An 18127-nucleotide genomic window follows, 5' to 3' on the forward strand; every position below is an offset into this window, starting at 1 on the left:
CCACCCGCTGGCTAAAGGCAAATTTCCGCACATCTATTCTACATCTGTCTTTTCTTAATTTGAATTTATGGCCCCTTAGGTTCGTAATCTGAACAAGTGAAAGGATCCCATCAGAATTCAGCATGCTCAACCCATTCAAGGTCTTATACACCTCAATCAGATCACCACGCAGGTGCCTAATCTCCAGCCATTGCTTGTTTGTTTGTTTCCGGATTTATTGAGTGCATCGGCAACTATGACCATAGTGCGCCAACCAGCCACTGCAATTTGCAGAACTTAAGCCTCTCTTGGTAAGAGGATCCCTTCATTCCCCTCACCAATCTTGTTGCCCTTCTCTGTACATGCTCAAGCAAATCTATATCCTTCCTAAAATGAGGCCTCCAGACCTGTACGCAGTACTCAAGGCACGGTCTAACCATTGCCTTATACAGAGGGACAATCACCTCCTTTTCCCTGCTAGCAAAATTCCTATATATCATTGACAAAACCCCATGACCTGCCCTGGCAGCTGTCTGCATTGCTCAGAAAACTTCATATCTGACTGCACAATTACTCCCAGGTCTTTTTCATTTCCTACCACCTTAAGTGTAGTACCACACAGTTGGAACGTTTCTCTGGGGTTACTTCTACCCATATGCAGTACTTTGCATTTATCAAGGTTAAACTTCAGTTGCCACTTCTTAGCCCATCTGCCCAAATTATCTAGATCCTGTTGCAGTAGCACACTGCCATTACTGTCATTAACAACCCTGCCAAATTTTGTATCATCTGCAAACTTCAACACTAAGCCTGATATACCGTATTTCCCCATGCATAAGACGCACCTTTTTTCGAAAAATTTGGGGTCTAAAAACTGGGTTTGTCTTATACAGTGGTTGTAGATTTTTTTACTTGCATTTCCCACTTTTTTGCGCTTGTTGTCTTTGTGCTCATTGTTTCGCACTTGTTACCGGTATATTACGTTACGTTTTGCCACGTTCTGCCCAGAAATGGCTCAGAAAAGATTTTCATACAGTGCTGAATTCAAGTTAAAAGTGATCCAGTTTGCAAAAGTGAATGGAAATTGTGCTGCTGAACGTAAGTTTGGTCCTCCTCCAACTGAGAAAACAACCCGAGACTGGCTACGGGAAGAAGAAACCCTACTGAAAACGCCACGGCAGAAGGCAATGAGAGGCAAGTCAGCAAAATGGCCTGATTTTGAGAGGGAATTGAAGAGCAAAGGGCAATTGGAATTCCTGTGTCCACAAAGATGGTTCAGCATGAGGCAAGAAGAATTGCTGATGAAAAAGAAGTTACTGATTTCAAAGGAGGACACAATTGGTGCTTCAGGTAAATGGAATGGACTAAGCATGCATACATGCACCAGACGCCCAAAAGATGCCTGAAAGCTATGAGCAGAAGGTCCTTGAATTTCATCGTTTTGTCATTCAATGTCTGAAGGCACATCAGTTTGAGTTGGGACAGATTGCAAATATGGACGAAGTCCCCTTCCATTTGATGTCCCAAGTAACAGAACTGTTGATAAGAAGGGAGTGAAAACTGTAACTGTAAAGACAAGTGGACATGGAAAGAGCCATTATACAGTTGTTCTAGCTTGTTGTGCCGACGGAACCAAGCTGCCTCCTATGCTGATTTTCAAACGCAAAACAATGCTAAAAGAAGACATTCCTCGAGGAGTGATTATCCACGTTCATGACAAGGGTTGGATGGATCAGGATGGGATGAAGATCTGGTTTGAGAAAGTTTGGAGCAGGAGACCAGATGGGCTCTTACGTAAACCTGCCCTATTGGTGCTTGATCAGTTCAGGGCACACATAACAAAAAACACAAAGAAGATTGCTGCAGAGCAAAAAACAAAACTTGCCATCATACCTGGAGGGTTGACATCCCAGCTCCAACCACTTGATGTCAGCATTAACAAACCCTTCAAAGCTGCCATGAGAGACGAATGGAACCAATGGATGAAGTCTTCTGGGGACAATTTGACACCAGCAGGAAGAGTGAAGAAACCAACTATAGGAGAAGTTTGTACCTGGATGAAATGATCCTGGGATAATATCAAGATTGAGATCGTTGTCAAGTCATTTAAGAAGTGTGGCATTTCAAATACCATAGATGGAACTGAAGACGAGGCAATATATGAAGACAGTGATTTGTCATCAGACACAGATGAGGACAAGCTAACGGATGGCAGTTTTGACAGTGATGAGGAGTTGTATGAATTTTATGATGAATAAAACCTGAGTTCAATAACTTTATGTAATACTTTTTTTTTTCAAATTTCGGGCCCCAAAATTAAGGTGCGTCTTATACATTGGGGAAATACGGTACCTTCATTAATATCATTGATAAATATACAAAACAACAGTGGACCCAACACCGAACCCTGTGGGACTCCACTAATAACATTAGTCCAAGAAGAGCAGCACCCATTGATTACCACCCTCTGTCTTCTCCCACTTAACCATCCTTTTATCCATTGTAGCAACTTACCCTTAATACCATTCTGCTCCAATTTGTACAATAGTCTTCCATGCGCAACAATGTCAAAAGCTTTCCTGAAATCCAAATATATGATATCAAAATTATTTTTTGCATCCAGTTCCTTTGTAACCACATAATATCCTATCAAATTTGTCAGACAAGACTTTCCCTTAACAAACCCATGCTGTGTCTGAATTATTGCTGCAGTCTTGTCTAGATGGTTCTGCAATGCATCTTTAACCAGTGAATCCATTATTTTACCCGAAAGAAGTTAAACTAAATGGTCTGTAATTACTCGTGTCACCCTTTGAATCCCTTTGTGAATTGGGGATACATTTGCACATCTCCAGTCCGTGGGGACCTCCCCTGAATCCAAGGCTGCTCTCATAATTATGGCTAAGGGTTTGCTTAGTTGCTTTGCCGCCTCCTTTAATATAACTGGATAGATCCCATCCACCCCAGGTGCCTTTCTTATGTTTAACTTCAACAATTTCTCCTCCACTTTGCTCTCAGTTATTACAAAATCATTAAGCACCCTGCTACAATTTGATAACCTTCTACCATTTTCAAACCTTAATAACTCATGTGTGAATGTAGATGCAAAATACTCATTCAGTTTGTTTGCTATCTGAGCAGGATCATCAACAGTTGTTGATGATCCTGCTCAATTGTTCAATTGAGCAATCCTATCAATTGTCAATTCAATCCTATCAATTGTTCCTTCATTCGACTTCACTCTTAAAAATTATACACAAAGTATCTTTACGATTTTACCAAAAAAAAATTTACGTAAGTCAGAAGTTATGTAACTCGAGGACTAACTGTATTAAACATGTTAAAAACAATAAACCAAAATATTACTTAAAATAAATTATTAAATAATAAATATATAAATGAAATAATAAAATAAATAAAATTTAAAGGAAAAACTGGTTTGTCAGTTCCTGCTTCTAAGGTTGTATCTAGTTGTCCTGGCTGGAAAAATTTTTGTTGGAATTTTTTTTTTTTTTTTTTTGTTAGACCTGAATAGGAATTTTGTTTATTTGGATTTTTTTCTTGTGTGGTGTTGCCACTCAAACTAGTATTGCTTTTGTTTCTGTTATTGTGGAGGATATGTTTTGAATAATTGGTGGTATTCTGTACTGGGCCACCACCTTTCCAGTTGGTTTTTTTTCTCCATGCCTTCCAATGAAAAAGGGATTCTTCCTTCAGTTTTGTCCTGGTATATTTTGAATGTGGACACAGTATGGATGTGGAATTAATTCCACTGCAATCAACATTTCGAACGTAGCATATGCAGGGCTAGGTTGGGCTTGCCTATCATCACATAAATATATGATACATAGATACATAAAACATTGCAAGATAACACAGAAAAATCTAATATTTTAAAATTTTGAAGTTAAACGTTTTGTGAAATGCAAGTTTTAAATTTGGTGGGGGAAGGGATCATAACACATTTGCATTAATTCCTTTCTAATTTTAAAAGTAAACATTTTCTTCCAAATCATCCTGAATAAAAGTTAAGTACATTTAGGAAACAAAAAAAAAAAAAAAAAAAAAATAGATTTTTAATCATTAATTAACAATTAATGTGCAACATATTTCCAAGGGCTCCAAGAATGGCCTGCAACAATCACTGAATTAAATTTGGGAATAAATTAAGTCCTCCTATATACCTCAACCCCACCAATATTCGTAAAATGACCATACAATATTCGGTTGAGTGGTTAACTGTATGAGGTCTAACAAATGCCATGTAAGCAAGTATATTTTTCGAAATTATCAGGAGTGAATGAACCCAATTACTGAGCAACCATAATTTTAACTGAGTGTGGTACAAACTACAGATAGTATATCTGCACTGAGCTTGTTATAATTTGGTTCTCTTACCCAAGATGTTTTTCAAATGAGGGTCTCAGCTGATGGAAACCCAAAATTTGAGTGATTTGGTGATGGTAGGAATGAAGTTATTGTAAGCAGCACATTAACAAATTGTAATAATTCATTCTTTATAAAAATAAAAAAAAAAAGCAACAACTTATGCACAAAGAAGGAAAATTTTATTTCTGCACATTTGTCACAGTGCCCATAATTTTACAACCAGCACATGACCAGAAAGATAACATCCAATGCTTCAGCTACAATATACAGTATAAGGATGTAACATGTATGAAAAAATAACTGCCAGATTTCTATTGGTATATACAAATTTTATATACCAATAAAATAATTTTAACAAAATTTGGAAAGGGTTGGCAAATTGTTCTAACAGAGCAAAATATAAATAAAACTTCATAAAAATCCATTCACTCAGAGTTAAGTTATAACATGTAAACAGGTGTTGAAATAACTGCCAGATTGGTCCAATGCAAATGAAATCTGGGAAGGCCCTAACAAAATGTTCAACCATAAAATTTCATAAAACTCATCAACATGGATGAGTTTCAACATCAGTCATTACATGATGAGGGAAAATATAATAATAATCACCAGATTTCCATCGTTGTGATTTTTATTATTTGGAACGGACGACAAATCTTTTAAAAAGACGCAAACATAAAATTTCATAAAAATCCATCCACTGAGAATCAAAGTTGCAATTTACAGACAGGCTAACAATAGGCATATTATGCATATATATGCTAAAGTGCCCAAAACACAACGGCTCAAGTATTTCAAAAAGTGCTAATTAATAAAATAGTTCAATTCAACAAAAAGTATGTGCACATGTATAAATGTCTTTCAGATGAAAGTGTGTTCCATTTAGAGGTGTAGCAGAACTTTCCAAGGTGAGACCAAAATTCCACATCCTCTCAGAACTTCATTGGACTTGAATGAATAATTAAAATACAGTATAAATAAAGAATAAATATGCACAAGATCTATCTCTTTGAATGCTAATATAATAACCCATGTAGTCAATTTCAGATGGCCTTGGTTAAGCTTAAAGATAAAAGAACAAATAGGTGTCGATTATTTTTGGCAGGTAAATTAGCATTAGTAGAAGCATATGATTCAAGAAAGCAAACTTATATAGCATCAGCCAAAAAAAAAAAAAACACTTCCCGTTTCACCCATCCATTCACTCCAAAAGTGAATAGTTTTGCCTAGAATTTAGAGCTGTCAACTTCCACGAGAAGGAAATTTGTTCCAGGAATCAACAACCCACTGGCTAAAGGCAAATTTCCACACATTTATTCTGCAACTTGTTTTTTCTCAATTTGAATTTATTCCCCCTCAGGAGCAGAATCTAAGCAAGAGGGGAAAAAAATCACATCAGCATTGAGCTTGCACCAAACCATTCAAGGCCTTATACACCTCAATCAGATCACCTTGCAAGTGCAGTCTCCTGATGCTTCAATTTGCAGAATTTAAGCCTTTCTTGGTAACAACAACCCTTTGTTCCACTCTCTAATCTCACTGCCCTTCTCTGTATTTGTCCCAGCAGCTATATCTTTCCTAAAATGAGGCCTTCAGACCTGTATGTAATACTCAAGGTGTGGCCTGTACATTGCCTTATACAAGGGAATAATCAACTCCATATCCCTGCTAGCAAAATTCCTATATATCATTGACAAGACCCCATGAGCTACTCTTGCAGCCCGTCTGCTGTGCTCAGAAAACTTCAGGTTTGATGCACAATTACACCCAGGTCTTTTACATTCTCCACTACCCTGAGTGCAGTACCGCACAGTTGGTATGTTACTCTGGGATTACTGTTACCCAAATGCAGCATTTGCATTTGTCAATGTTAAACTTCAGTTGCCACCTCTCAGCCCATCTGCTCAACTTTTCCAGATCCTGTTGCAATAGCATACAACAAACCCCCCGCGAATAGCGGGGGTTACGTTCCTGAGAAATGCCGCGAATAGCGAAAACATGAATACTGAGTTATGGCTCCCATAGTAATAAAGGGGTTCCATTCCAAAGTATGAAATATATAAGAAAAACTAGTCTAAAATTTTGTCTATGTATGTATTATATGTACCTTCATAATATGACTATGTACATAGCACATAGTGAAATGCAAGCATATGGCATCGAAATGAAAATAAGAAACAATTTAATATTAAATGTAATATTTATTAGAAATTTCAAACAAATCTTTCAAACCAGCGCCTTTACTAGCTAAAAAACTTATCCCGCCAGTGCTATCACCAGTTTCGCTAAAGTGTTGATAAAGGAGTTTTGCTTTTTCACGAATGATGAGTGAACTTAACGGAATTTTAATTTGAGTTCGGTCTTCTATCCACAGATTTTAAGCTTTTTCCATTTTTTCTAATTTAACATCATGAGTTACAGAGAAAACTTTTGAAGCAATTAGCGCGTTTTCACAGACACTACGGCGGATTTTTAATTCCGATTTCTTTGATCTTACCGTTGACTCATTGATTTTATGTTTTGCCACTGAGGAGACACTTTCACCATTAGAAATTTTATCTAATAACTCAATTTTATTCGCTAATGTCATCACCTTCTTTGATCTTTTCACATTTCCCTTGTTATTCGTAGCCATATTTTTGTACGGGTTAGAAAGAACTTGTCCACAATAAAGTCACTTGCTTCCATTAACACACTCGAAAAAGTCTGTTTTACACTGCAAAACGGTAGATTTATCACTTTTGTAAGCATATCAATTTATAAATTGATAAATTTATTCAGTTTATAAGCATATAAATTAAAAGCAAACAACGAAACCTTCCATGACAAACGCATAACACATACTAAACAAGGATTAGCGAGAAACATCCACGCTCGCGATTTTGTCACCCCTCTCCCCCCCACCCACTGAGCGCTGTTTTGACCGGGAAAGATCATTTTAGCCACGCCCATGTTTTTTTAATGGCGGAAAATGTTCACGGCGCTTTAAAATTCACATTTTTTTTAGGTTTCATTTTATATTAAATCAGCGACCACGAATAGCGGGGGTTTACTGTACTGTCATTAACACTCTACTAACCTTCGTATTGTCTGCAAACTTGGACATTAAACCTGATATACCTTCATAAATATCGTCAATAAATACAGGAAAAAACAATGAGCCCAACACCAAACTCTGGTAGACCACTAATAAAATTATTCTACCAAGAGCAGTATCCACTGATTACCACTGTCTTCTCCCACCCAACCATCATCCTTTTATCATTGTAGAAACTTGACCTTAATGCCATACTGCTCCAATTTGTACAGTAATCTTCCATATGCAACAGTATCAAAAGCTTTCCTAAAATCCAAGTATATGATATCAAAATTATTTTTTCATTCAGTTCCTTTGTGTGTCACCACATCGTAGTATCCAATCAAATTGGTCAGACAAGACTTACCTTAACAAACCCATGCTGTGTCTGAACTAAAACTGAAGTCTTGTCAAGATGATTCTGCAGTGCTTCTTTAACCTGTGACTCCATTATTTTCCTAAGAACAGAGGTTAAATTCACAGGTCTGTAATTTCTCATGTCACCTTTCGATCCCTCTGTGAATAGGGGATACGTTTGCACATATCCAGTCCGTAAGGATCCCCTTCGAGTCCAAGGATGCCCTCAATCATGGCTAAGGGCCTGCTTACTTCCTTTGCTGCCTCCTTTAATATAACTGGATCATAATTAAAAACTTTAGAAAGTAAAAGATTAATGGATTAGATTATGTATTACAGCCACTCCCCGACTTACGTAAGGGTTATTATTATTAGCCATATGCTGCAAGGAAGCCAGAGTCTTATGCTGCACCAGCCAAAAAAAGAAATATGTTCGAAGAAAATGTAAATAGAATTATTAATTTTTTTTTTATCTCACATGCAGGGAAAATTACAAAATTATAAAATTACAAAGAGAGAGGAGACAGGTATAACGTCAGAAAGTTTTACCTTTCGAGTATCGTTGCCAGAATTAACTCTCCAGCTGATAAGCACGCCGCTGCAGAAGTTGAGGGCTGTGTCGATTTAGAAGGGGTTTTTTCCAACACCACAAAATTTCTCTGCAGCTGCAGAATCGACACTGGCGACTATTGCATACTTTAATGTTTTGGAAACCAGCACGATGCTTGAACCTATTAAACCACCCGTTGCTTGCCACAAATTTGGCTTGGGGTTTCGCCATACTTATCCTTAATATCTTCATAAATACTTCTTGCTTTTGCTTGAATGGCCATTGGACTCAGGGGCACTCACTTCTGAATCTGATTTTCCATCCATATTATTAATAGCTTTTTCATCTTCGATATAGCACCTGAATGCTATTTTGTGATCACTGTTGATCTTAAATGCATTGATCCTTTAACGTGTTCTTTTATATGCGCACTTTCCTTAAAATAGTATTCACTGTTGAAGCAGCGAGATCTAATTCTGCGCAATAGATGACAAACCTTATCCTGTTTCATACTTCTTAATCATTTTCATCTTCATTTCTAAATCAATTTTGTTTTGTTTCCTAGAACTGCCACCACATGCACTTTCCGTTGGTCGCTATCCCTTCAGCATTCTAATAAATAGGAATGCAGAGAAGATTCTGAAAATTTATTTGTTTTTTATATGATTGAAGATTTCAGTGAAGGGGTACACATTTCACCATAATAACATAAAAACCTACACAATTCCAGTTATCAGGATCATCACAAATGCAATAGAGTTTACTACCCATTTATAATAGATTGCACTAACAGAAAAGCCCAATAAACTGGAAATTGCAAATTGTTTTATGGTAGTGACCTCCGGAAATGTGTTTTAGAAAAAATATCACAAAGGCATTCAAAATTGATTCTTATAACGGAACATATGATAACAATGAAAGTGTGGTGCAATTTCCATTATAGAAATGACCTTTTATAGAGATAAATAGCTTAGTTACATAGCGAAAATTTCAACTACTAAGGTCTCAGAAAAAATTACAAAAAAAAAAAAGTGTTATTGGGTTCACATTACGATACCTCCATTTATTCCTACGGGATGCAAAATGTTTCCACGATTTTTTTTAAGTTTGCACCAGACAGAAAAGAACTTGCGTAACGTCGAATTTCCATAATTCAAGTATTACATAAGCCGTGAGTGGCTGTATGTATAAATCTTTATATTTCAATTTTATGTAACCTACTATATACAGGTAATTCTCAACTTTACGAGTTAATTCGATTTTAGCATGCACTCGTAAAGCGGGAATTTATTTCCCATAGATATAATGTTAAAAAAAAGGAGTTTGGTTCTGAATAACAGAATCTGACAATAGTAATGTTAAATAAAGGTAAACAATACGATAGTTTATGCTTAAAAGATGATTTATTTATCCAAAGAAATAAAAACAGCCTTTAAAATCAAGCAAATCATAATAATAAAGAAATTATTTATGCCATACAAATGTTAAGGTATGTTTATTCTTCGTCATCACTAACTCATGACGATGAAGAATGGGATCGTGTTTGCTTATGATCTCTTATTTTGTTTCCAATGTTATTCCTCTTCGCTGTTTTTTTTTTTTTTATTAACATGACTCTCAGTAGTATTACTTCATTTTGGCATCATCATAAGCCATTTTCAATCCACTATTAAGGATCAAGGCCTCTCCAGCAAATTCCAGTTCCTTCTGTTTTGTGAGATGGCCATCCATTTATTATCCACAAACTCGTGAATTTCATCTATCCATCTCCATTGTTGTCTTCCAGGTTTTCTTTTAGCTTCTCTTGGGTACCATTCTGTTATTTTCTTAGTTCATCTGTTATATCATGTCTTCAAGAAGAGCATCCTGCTAAAGTCCATTTCAGTTCTTCAGTTTTGGTAAGAATGTCCTTTGTTTGTTTGTGTTTGCTGCCTAATTCATGTGTTTCTCTTCTTATCTAACAGTGTGATTCCTAATATAATTTGTTCCATTCTTCACTGTGTAGTTTTCAGCTTCTCCTCCATTCTTTTGATGAGTGCCCAAGTTTCACTTCCATAAGTCATGGTCGGGAGTATACACCAGTTCATTATTTTACATTTCAGACAAACTGGGTTATTGCTCCTCAGTATGTGTCTATATTTCCTGAATGCTATCCATCCGAAATTTATTCTTCTAGACTTCCAGCCAATTATTATTACAGCTAATGACCTATCGCAGATAAGTATACGAATCCAACTTTTCAATTACTGCTCCTTCAATGAATATATTCCTTTCTGTGGCATACTTGATCATCATTACTTGTGTTTTAACCATATTCATCTTTAGTTCAAAATCCTTACTAATTCTGCATAACTGATTAAGATCGTGGCTTATGATCACAATGTAATCTGCAAATCATTTCAGTAAATGCTTTGCACTATTTACAACTTACCTATATAGATATAAAACTTCGTGACATTTAATACATGAATGATTCCAATGAGGTAATGGTAGAAACAGTTTCCTCTTTCCTCCTCATACAAATTTCCAATCTCCAGTTTTTTGAAAACCAAAAGTTGTCAGTTAACCTGGATGCATTTCACAAAGCTTGTCTCTCAGCTTAAATCTTCTAAAAAGGGTCCATTATTGGATACAGTAATTGAAGTGCAGCCACAGCATAGCCTTACAGAGTGAGATTATAACCCCTCCCATCATTACAAAGTTTGATAAATCATCAAGTGGATATCATAGGCCTTTCTTGCAGCCTGTGCACACTACACTGCATGGAGAATCCTCTGCCTCTACCACAACCCCCAAACTTTCTTCTTAATTCAGCTCCTATTAGTGTATAAATTACAAGTTATTTCCAAAGTGTAATTCATGGCATTTTGCAGCATTTAATAATGGCTGCCACATTTCTGACCATCCCTAAAACCTATCCAAATTATTCTGATGAAGAGCCTGCATGATGCTAGTCCTTTACCACCCTCCCAACCTTGGTATCTACAAACATCATGTGCCATAACAGTTTCATTAAAGTCATTTAAAATCAAACAGCTGTACCAGCACGAATCATCAAGGTTACCCACTTTCAACACTAATCCAATCAGAAGAATAGCCATTAATCACAACCCTTTTAATTCCTGTGCTACAACCACTGGATTCTACAGGTGGTATTTTGCTTTGTGGCACTGGTTTTGCTATCACTCTTGAAAGATTAGTTTATTACTAGGGATGTTTTTCTACATAAAAAGGATATCCTCTGATGAATTTAGAGAGTGATATGTAGTATATTTAAGTGAACAAGTTCCAAGATAGAATTTTCATATCCCACTTATTTACTATGGTTTTTACCATAGCTTAAAGCTATATTAAGACATGACTTTCAGAATACTGTTTACAAGGTTCTGAAACTTTTGAATTATCTTGTGATTTAAAAATATATATATATAGAAAAAAAAGTGTTTCTCTGTAAACTACTATATATTCCAGCACAAAGGTTGCCCTTTGAAGCACTAACAAAAAAAAATCATCTAAAATTTAAGGGTTGATTGTATGCCAAGCATAAAATTCTAAATTTGAATTAAGGGCACATGCTTAGGGTTAAATAATATGAACCATTTACAATTTATTTTAACACACAGTATATTTACTGACCTTTAAAAAGAATTCATTCATCTCCTCAAACAAAAACAGTTCACAGTACTAAAAGGAAGTTAGTTAACTTTTCAGGTTTATCTCTACAATTCCAAAAAAGTAAACTTTTGAGACTGCCTATTTCTAATAATAAATGCACCTCCATATTGAAGCACATTACAGAGACACAAATTTCCAGTACAGTATGAAAAAGGCAAAAAGAAATGACAACTTTATCTCTGATATACACATATAACATCAACAGGATATTTTGTTCCATTGTCACCCATAACTGTAGGTTCTAGTTTCACAACCTATAAGGGAGTACTGTATATGCTTACCACTTTCTTTTGATATTTTATTACATTACACTTTGCTGTGCAATGTAATAAAATATAAAAATGTAAAATTCTAAAAGAAAGAACAGAATTAATTGAATTAAAAAATACAGCAGTTCTTCATGCACCATTCATAAGATGCAGAAGCTTGTTACAAAATTGACTGACGTACTGCAAGTACATGATTAAACAAGAATTTAAGGCACTGCAATATATGGTATATTTCTAAAACTTTATAAAAAAAATAGAAATCTCTCAATATTTATTTTGTTACAGTCTACTTTTGATTTTTTTTTTTGTCTACCACCATGATTTACTGCTTACTTACTACTTGCTTTTGACTAAAAACTGTTTCGTACCTAAATAATTTCCTCTGCTTTGTCGGATTAAATATTTTGAACATCCCTAGGGTCCTCTCCAAATAATTATTTGCTTATAGAAGACTGGTTTGTTTTTTTATTTTTTGCTTTTTTCTAGGCTTTTGCATTAGATAAACTTAACTCTGGGCTTATTTACTTGAGGTATTGGTTGACTTCATTGCTCTTACTCCCATCACATCACATCTTGTGATGTGGAAATTAAGCCAGATATACTATCATCACGGGCCACCATAGCCAAGGGCCTCCATAGCCGAATGGTCAGGAATGAGAGTGCAATAGCACATGCTCTTTGAGTAGACCGGGGTTCAAGCCCCTGACTGCTAAATACAGTCGATCTGCCAATACACACTGGACCAGCGTGGCACATTAGGTCTATTTCTCTCAATGTGAATTGAGGAGGCTTCCATCCTGCAGTGAATTGATAATGGCTGCAGTTTACTTTTTTTTTTTATCATCATTAATATCAATATATATTTGTTAAAACAACAAATGGGCCAACATTGAAGCCTGGATGATTCCAATAATAATATTAAAACATGGCCATCAAAAGCCATGTCACACCTATACAACTGCAAGAATTAACAAGGTCAGCATAAGATACAATCTATTTTAGATTGTGTTACTAGAGTATTTCCATTTTCAAATTAAATTTAAATTTTTTTATTAGTATTAGTAGTGGCAAATGATGCAAGGAAGCAAGCTTGTAGAGCATTAGCAAAAAAAAAAAAATCACATTACTTGTCCATCCCCTCCAATAGCTTTTCTAGTTCCTTGAATTTATTCAAAATACCCACATCCACAACAGACAGGAGTTTCTGACAGTCAGTCACCTGCTGACTAAAGGCACTCTACTCTATGTTCTGCATCTATTCTGCAACTGTCCTTCCTCAATTTGAATTTATGCCCCCTCATGTGCATAGTCTGGGGAAGAGGAAAAATCCCATCAGCTTTTGAGTTTATACAAGCCATTCAAAACTTTAAACACCTTAATCAGTTCACTTTGCAAGTACCTAGCCTCCAGATGCTGCAATTTGTAGAACTGAAGCCCTGTGCAGTTCCACTCACCTATCTTGTTGCCCTTCTCTGTACCCATTCCAACACCACCACATCTCTAAAATGAGGCCTCCAGATCTATATGCAGTACTCAAGATTTGGCCTGACCATTGCCTTATACAATGGGATAATCACCTCCTTATCCTTGCTAGCAAAATTCCTGTATATCATTGACAAGACCCCATAAGCTGCTTTGGCAGCCTGTCTGCACTGCTCAGAAAACTTCATATCTAACTTCACAATTATCCCCCATGTTCTTTTCATTCTCCACTACCCTGAGTGTAGTACTGCACAGTTGGTACATTATTTTGTGGTTACTCCTACCCAAATGTAGTATAGTATTTGCATTTGTCAAGGTTAAACTTCAATTGCAATTTCTCATCTCAACTGACTAATTTTTCTAGATCCTGTTGCAGCATCATAGTTATTACTGTCATTAATCACCCTGCCAACCTTTATATCATCTGCAAACAAACTGTACAGTACTACACTCAATATTTATTTATTGATATGCCTTCATCAATATAATTAATAAATATAGAAAACAACAATGCACCCAGCACTGAACCTTGAGGGCCTTCACTAACAACACTGGTTGTTAGTGGAGTCACCACCCCCAATCTTCTGTCTTTTCCCACTCGACCACCCTTTTATCCATAGCAGTAACTTACCCTTAATTCCACGCTGCTCCAATTTGTATAGCAGTCTTTTATGAGTAACAATATAAAACACATTCTTGAAATTCCAAGTAAAAAAAAAATAAAAAAAATAAACTGCAGCCATTATCAATCCACTGCAGGATGGAAGCTTACTAAACAATTCATTTTGAGGAAAATCCAAGTATACAATATAAAAATTTTTCACATCCAGTTCCTTTGCAACTGCACTGCAGTATGCAATCATATTGGTCAGACAAGGTTTCCCTTAACAAACCCATGTTGTGTTTTAAGTATAATTGCAGCTTTGTACAGATGATACTACATTACTTCTTTAACAAGTGACTCCATTATTTTCCCTAAAACAGAAGTTAAACTAACAGGTCTGTATTTACTCGTGTCACCCTTTGATCCCGTTTGTGAATTGAGGATTCACACATCTCCAGTCCATAGGGACTTCACCTGAAACCAACAGTGCTCTAATAATTATTGCTAAGGGTTTGCTTACCTCCTTTGTTGCTTCCCTTAATATAACTGGATAAATCCCATCCACCCCAAGTGCCTTATGTTTAACTTGAAGAATCTCTTCCATTTTACTCAAGTATTACAAATTTGTTTAGCTTCCTATTAGTTTGATAAACATCTGGCTTCCACTTCCCTAAAGAATACCTCATGTATGAATGTAGATGCAAAATATTCATTTAGTTTTTCAGCAACATAAGACAGTTGATTATATTTGAGAATACAGCAAAGACTTCTTTACATAAGTAAAGAAGTCTTTGCTATATTTCTATGCATCCTTTGCCAAAGATTTCTGATAATCTGCCTTTGCTTGCCTAACCTCCTTTGTGACTTACAGACTAGTTTATATCTACCATAGGCTTCTGTGTCACCTGATAATTTAAAATTTGTTGTTGGTAACATCATTAGTTGTTCCCACTGAACAGAATTCAAAAACTGTCTGAGGCCACTGTAGTCTCCATTACAAAAGCAAAAACCCATCCCTTTACCCTTGATGGTAGTTACTTCTTTAAGTAATACAACATCAATATACTGATTACTGCCGCCTAGTGGTTCTTTCAACTGAAGATTCTTAATGCATGAAGAATCACTACCGATGATCAGATCAGTATTGCTCTCTTGTTGCATCTCTAACATACTGCTGTAGAAAACATTCATCCAATAAATCCACATGTCTTTCTAGGATGTGAATGTCAACCCACAAGTTCCAGTCAATATACGGAAAGCAAAAATTCCCCATTATAAGACATTCTGATTTACTGGCCCATTATTTCTCTGTTCAGCTGTTCATTGTACTCAGAGACATTAGACCTATAACACTCCTCTCGTTTCTGCTTTCCCAATGTTATGTCACTCCAAGCTGACTCCACATTGCACTGGCCACCTGCAAGCAGTCGACACGCATAGAGATAGATTTTATGTGCTTATTAAGTGAGAAGATAACACATCCTCCCCTCCTATCATGTTATTTCTGGACACACATTGTTCTCCCCATATTCAAATTCTGCATACCTTATATCTGAGTGACACATCTGATATCCTGCATTTGATCACTTGACCAGCACATCAAATTCATAATTTCTTTACTATGCCCCAAGATTGATATGCATGACCCTGGTTTTACTTTTAGTTAACCCTAACACAGCCCATGTATTTACTTCTTCAATGATGACCACAGCAGGCTTTGAAATCCCTGGCACCTAGCTTTCGAGGCTGCTGCATTTTCCAAAAGAAGTTCAAGAATCATTTTCACCTCCGCCTGCAGCTATTAGTCTGTGTATTGCTCCAAGCTAGCAGTTTTTCAACCCACCTAACGTTGGCTCAATAGCCATCATCAAATATTCTTGCACCCTTTCAATTTAAGTGTATCTCATCCCTGCAGAAGTAGTCTCTCTTGAACAAGCATAGACCAGGGTGAGAAAAATTCTACCCTATGAGCCTTGTACAATCTCTGCAGGACCAAATCGATGGACAAGACTCTCATCATATACTCCCTCGTATCGTACCTATGCAAAATTGCACACTTTCAAATTTACCTCTTATAAAATCATCTAACTTATAAATTTTTTCAACATTGCTCTGTACTTGTTGAGTCCATAGACTGCTTTGTAATGTCATCAGTGCCGTGTACTATCCAAGGATCATACCAGATAACCCACTTTATCTTTGTGATACAGATAACTATATATGTGGGTATATAAGCAATAAGCCTAGTTGCTGTTAAAATAATAACAATCTGTCCTACAACCATCAATCTGAGGATCTTACCAATGAACCCAGTGAATTTCTTATACATTAACTTCATCAAGATTCAGTCTTCTGGATCTACTCACCACTGGCAACTACAGTTTTATTGCATTTGCTGAGACATGGCTTACACCTGAAAGTGATTTTGTCACTCTTGCTGCCAATTTTGAACTGCCATTTTCATGCTATTTTTCATTAATATTTATGGGGCGGTGACATGTCTGTTCAATTGAGAGAAAGGTAAGCCATGTTCATCATGACTTACTTTTCTCCCAACATCAGGATCAGTCTTCTCAACATGAAGCTGTAGCTGTCTGCATCCACATTTGTGGCACCCCTGTCCTTGTAGTATATTACAAACCTATGTGAGTTCGACGATCAGCTCATGGTTAATCTCCATTGCTACACCATTTGACATCATAATTTGTATCGGTGACCAACCTTTGTGATTCACATCCCATCGACACTGACCCTTGTTTGCCCAACCAACTTTAAATATATACTGTATGCAAGCCACTTCTTAACCTACTAGGAGCGCTGCCTGATTAGACAATCTTTTCTAATGCCCAAGTTGCTGTGTTTCACCAAAAATCTACCACTTTGCTTCGCTCAGACTACCCTTCACTGTATCTTCCCGCCTTACCATCCCAGGACCTGTCTCTGGGCAAGTCAGTTTCATCCCCACATTTTCTGAGTCAAGGTCTTGCCAAATTACTGTTCACCTTTTTTTCCTGGTCAGTTTTCCTTCATATATTCTGCTTTATTAGTTTAAATTGACATATTAACTTATTTCTAGAGTAGCTTTATATTCCTATTTACGGTTGTTGTTGTTGTTTGGTTTTTAGGAGCATTAGCAACTAAGGCCATATTGCTCCGGGATATACGGTGGTCATTCCATGACCTTTCCGCATTCTCCATATTTGGTGGTGACGGGCTCGAACCCCGGTCTAATCAAGAAGCGTGTGCTACGCACTGCTGCTCCTTCCCACCTGGCTACGGAGGCGCCTATTTACGGTACTTAAAGTTAAAGTAACTTAGATAGAGATTTGTAGGTATTACTTAGTATCGGAAAGGGTATCAAATACACGAGTTTACCGTTCATAGACAGCCGCCATAGTTACGTGAAAATTAATCAGTAAATCTATTAATCTTGTCGAACTTCATTGGCAATTAAATTGTCCTTTTAACTATACATATAACCACATAGGTTACGGAACATAAATAATTAGTAAAAATAAATAATTAATACATAACTTGATACGGAAGTTATATAAAGGGACTTCGTAGATAACACTCGTTACTGAAACGCGACACAGCATATCCGGAATTCGATAGCATTAGCTTTGTCTGGTATAGTGCATAATATAATATTGTCAATTAATCAGTAGATCTATTAATCTTGTTAAACTTCATTGTCAATTAAATTGTTCTTTTAACTATATATATATAACGACTTAGAGTACAAA

At 36.3% G+C, this 18127-nt stretch overlaps 1 protein-coding gene across 2 annotated transcripts in view; it reads right to left on the reverse strand.

Moving 5' to 3' along the window:
- LOC150091473 (uncharacterized) overlaps positions 1-18127 on the reverse strand; it is a 189736-nt gene that overhangs the window by 163064 nt on the left and 8545 nt on the right. The gene's annotated exons all lie outside the window — the stretch shown is intronic.

The sequence above is a fragment of the Mastigoproctus giganteus genome, chromosome 1, assembly GCF_048544385.1.
Source record: "Mastigoproctus giganteus isolate SK-2022 chromosome 1, ASM4854438v1, whole genome shotgun sequence".
NCBI lineage: Eukaryota > Metazoa > Arthropoda > Arachnida > Uropygi > Thelyphonidae > Mastigoproctus > Mastigoproctus giganteus.